The sequence below is a fragment of the Pinus tabuliformis genome, chromosome 7 (assembly GCF_031772625.1).
Source record: "Pinus tabuliformis cultivar Carrire ecotype Pingquan chromosome 7, CPIR1, whole genome shotgun sequence".
In the NCBI taxonomy this organism is placed as follows: Eukaryota; Viridiplantae; Streptophyta; class Pinopsida; order Pinales; family Pinaceae; genus Pinus; species Pinus tabuliformis.
Window position 1 is genome coordinate 1,323,323,409 of NC_142293.1, and position 4,881 is coordinate 1,323,328,289.

At 38.4% G+C, this 4,881-nt stretch overlaps 1 pseudogene; it reads left to right on the forward strand.

The window, feature by feature from the left end:
- Window positions 1–262: 262 nt before the first annotated feature.
- LOC149252451 (putative magnesium transporter NIPA4 pseudogene) lies at window positions 263–3,746 on the forward strand (annotated as a pseudogene).
- The last annotated feature ends 1,135 nt before the right edge of the window (window positions 3,747–4,881 follow it).

A 4,881-nucleotide genomic window follows, 5' to 3' on the forward strand; every position in this document is an offset into this window, starting at 1 on the left:
ATGCAGGTCAAAACCTAAAGGAGGAGACAATTATTCTAGCAGACATATACTCATCAAGTTCATGAGGCACCTACTTTGGGCTTTTCATAACATACACAAATGGGTCTTGTTGCAAGAAGCAACTCATGACAAGCACACGATATGGAGACTTATTCAACTAAGGGAAATGGAGCTCAAGATGAAGACATTTATGTCATGGCATAAAGTAATGGCACTGACTGGAACAATGTTCATACCTAGAGTGATGATGCATCATTGATGAATGTTGGTGAAATGGGTTCATGGGAGGACGAATTGGGAGCAAAAGGGAGTAGAAGGCTACTCATATTTGTATGAGCCACTTTGGTGGGCAGGCATGATTACCATGACTATTGGAGAGGTAGCCAACTTTGTAGCTTATTCTTTCGCTCCAACTATTTTTTTGACTCCATTGGGAGCACTCAACATCATTGTCAGTGCAGTTCTTGCACATATTGTTAGGCCCCTATAATACTAGTGTAACCCCTTATTGTTATTAGTACAGCCCCCTTATTATATTTTTGTACCCATGTAGTCCCCATATTGTTACTATTGTGCCCCATAGAAGCCCACTATTGTTATTATTGTGCCCTTACATTATTATTGTTATGTCGGCTCTGATTATATTATGACTCCTTAGACTCCTATATATAGAAATGAGGTCTTGTCATTTGTATCATCCAAGGAATCATTCATTTGTGTAATGTAAAGGAGGTTGCCCCCTTGAAGAGGCTGAATTCTAAGGCGTTGATCTATCTTTTCTATCTTTTTGGAGCTGGTTTCATAACATTTGGTATCAGAGCTTTGGATTCTAGGGTTTCGCTGCTCCAAATAGGCCATCGTGGCATTTTCTATATAAATATTTTTCTGCGACGTTTCAGAAGCGAACAGAAAAACCCATTTGGGAAAAAATCGCGTTGAACCTCGGGTTTGAATTTAAGAGCTTTTCGCACTATATTTGTGGAGATATGATCTGAGGAACTTGGTCTTTTTGCGGACTCCTGAATTACATTCCAAACAGGTGACCTTGGGAAAATCATCGTAACTTTTGTTTTGAGCATCAGATTGAAATTTCGTAAGAAGTTACAGAAAGAGGAAGGACTATAGTTTCCTGTGTATATTTTTGAGACCCGAATGTCAAAACAGTGACACGTGGCACCTCATACAAGTTCGCTTTTCTGAAAAGGTATATAATTAGGTCATCTTGGGAGATTTGGCATAACTCTTCCTTGGAGAATCCAATTTGGATCAGACTGGTGGCATTGGAAAGAGGACACAGAGGGCTACTGCAGGTCGTAATTTCAGAACTGGAAGAACCATAATTATAGAGTTATAGCTATTTCAAGATCGAGCCCCTAAAATCAAGAAAAGGCGATATGAGGAAGTTTGATGGCAAGGATCCGGTAAATTGGATACTTTAGATGGAGCAATATTTTGATCTACATGGTATACCACTGTTACAAAAGGTATGTATTGCATCTTCATATTTAGAACCGGATCAATTGTTATGGTATAAAGGGCTTTGTTCTCGTAAACAACTTGTTACATGGTCAATTTTCATGGAGGAAATGATAACACATTATGAGAATACAAAGAGCAACACCTTCTTTAGAGCAACACCACAACAATTGGAAAGAGTAAAAGAGCTTTGTTACATAGTGGAAAGTAAAATTATGGCAACAAGGAATTCTACCCCTCACAACTATAATAATGGAAGTGTTGTTTCTCCTAGCCTTCCACAACCTACAAGGGTTACACCACAACGATTGGAAGAGAAAAGAGAAAAAGGGCTTTGTTACAATTGTGATAGCAAATGCAGTAAATGTCATAAGCATGCTGAGAAGAAATTATCTTACATAGATTATGAAGAGGAGGAAGAAAAGGATCAAGAAACATCAAAAGAAGAGTATATACACCAGGAACTAACCCCAGAGAAAGAAGAAATGAATCCAACCATATCTTGTAAACCATTGGCTAGAATTACCACTTCTAAAACTCTCAAGATAGAAGGGCATATCAAGAAGAAAAAGGTTCAAGAAGTGAAAGATCACATTGAGAAAGAAGAAATGAATCCAACCATATCTTGTAATGCATCGACCATAATTACCACTCCTCAAATTATCAAGATAGAAGGACATATCAAGAAGAAAAATGTTCAAGAAGTGAAAGATCACATCGAGCATCAAGAAATGAATCTGACCATATCTTGTAAAGCATTGGAAGAAATTACCACTCCTCAAACTCTCAAGATAGAAGGACATATCAAGAAGAAAAAGGTTCAAGCAGTGAAAGATCACATCGAACATCAACAACAAGTTCTCCAACTTTTAAAGGATAACGCCACTTTGGTGCAAAATCGAATGAAACAACAGGTAGATCAACATTGTAGTGAAAAATGTTTTGATGTAGATGATTGGGTATTTTTACTGCTGCATCTCAAGCAACCTATTTATGAGAAGGAAATGTTGGAAATACTACATGCATTTAAGAAATGGTGACCTTACCAAATGGGAAGACACTTCAAGGTAAAAATGGATCATGATAGTCTTAAATAATTTTTAGAACAAATATTATCTATAGAAGAACAAGAAAAATGGGTCACAAATATATTGGGTTATGAGTTTGACATCATCTATAGAAAAGGGAAGCAAAGTTTTGTTGCAGATGCACTCTCAAGAAAGGATGAGGATGTGGAAAGATTGTTTTGTGCTATTTCTATTATCCAACCAGATTGGATAAACGAAGCAAGGGATGAATGGAAGAAGGACGAAGAAGTGTGGCCACTCATTCAAAAGTTGCAGAAGATCCCAATTCAAACAATATTGCCAGAACTTGAAGAGGAAGGGAAAATCATATTGTAACCTAGAGCAGTCACAGAAACAAGAACCCGACAACTACGAAATCGATCAATTTCAGAGTATCTCATCAAGTGGAAGAACTTACCCATTGAAGATTCCACATGGGGGGACAAGAATATTCTACAAAAGCATCAAGAACTACTCAAGCATTGAGGACAACACTTTTTGAAGGAGAGGGGCATGTTAGGCCCCTATCATACTAGTGTAACCCCTTATTGTTATTAGTACAGCCCCCTTATTATACTGTTGTACCCATGTAGTCCCCATATTTTTACTATTGTGCCCCATAGAAGCCCACTATTGTTATTATTGTGCCCTTACATTATTATTGTTATGTTGGCTCTGATTATATTATGACTCCTTAGACTCCTATATATAGAAATGAGGTCTTGTCATTTGTATCATCCAAGGAATCATTCATTTGTGTAATGTAAAGGAGGTTGCCCCCTCGAAGAGGCTGAATTCTAAGGCGTTGATCTATCTTTTCTATCTTTTTGTGAACTGGTTTCATAACACGTATTATTTTAAGAGAGAAACAACAAATATTTGGAATTTTGTGTTTTATTCGGTGTGTCATAGGCTCAACCACAATTGTTCTACATGCTCTTCAGGAAAGGGATATTGAGTCTGTCAAGGAAGTGTGGAACCTTGCTACTGAGCCAACTTTTTGTTTTACGCATCTCTTGTGACAACATTACCTCTTGTTCTAATTTTCCGCTTTGTGCCACTCTATGGCCATACACATGCTTTGGTCTAATCAACATTTTTTCTCTTATGGCATCTCTTTCAGTTAGGAGTGTCAATGCATTAGGCATTTCTTTGAAGTTGAATTTTTTAGGGATGAACCAGCTAATATGTCCACCAACTTGATACCTGTATTATGACATAGGAATCAAGCTTCAAGCTCTCTCTTCACATAAGGGCCCTAGGGACGACAAATTCACGTCTGAGGATATTTCGCTTCGTCAGAAGGATTCCTTTAGGGCAGCTTAACGTGTTCATATGACATGCATGTTGGATGATAATCCTAGTTGATATTGACAACAATGTCAGAGGGCAGTTATTTTGGATGAGAGTTGTTTGGTTTCACTCATTAACAATGACTGCAACCCAAATTCCAAATCTGTTGTACAGAAGAACATGCATGCCCCATGGTTTAATGAATATTTTGATGCCTCGAAATTGGATAATGGATACAATGGAAGTAATATTCCATGAAGGTGTTGAACTTGCAAATGTTTTAAGGATATTCTCAGCATTTTCATGTATTCCAAACTAGATTGTTTGTATCTTCAGTCAATGAGCGGATGGGCCACCTGGGCATGAAATTATTTCTCCACATAGTTTCTATTGTCCTGAAGTTACTAGGTTTCATCCCAGGCCTCTAGCACTTAACCACAAGATGCGACCCAACCTGCGTTGCGACTTAGTGACCCCTCCAAAAGTCGCGAATTCATGCCAGGAAGCTCCTCATCCATCCTAAATATGTGACCTCGATTATAATGTGACTCTGCGACCTTTTTTGGGGTAGACAAGTCACATAATCGCTCTTGGGAAAGTTGATGGCCAGTTTGGCCCATCCTCTTCAACGACTGTGCTACGACTCATGACATGGGTGTGTGACCATCTGGAAAGAGTTGTTGCGATACCATTGGCTATGGGGCCGAATCAAAGAAGAGATGAGAGTGTTTCCTTTGGCACACTATGCCCTTACAACCTATAGACTCTCAATCTCGGTGATAAATTTTGTGTCATATGCCACACAAGGCCAGTCTTTATCCATAGCACATAGTGTACTCTCAATTGATGGAAATCCAATTGGTATCTCCCACAAATGCGTTGCACACCATTATACACCTAGTGACTCGCCCTATAGAGTCAATATTGAAAAAATAGGAGGTTTTGCATTCTTCAAAAGTTTGCTTTGGTTCACCTTGTAATACCATTAGTATGAGACTATAACCAACTAATTTACCTCTTGAGCATCCATCATACGCAAACTTTA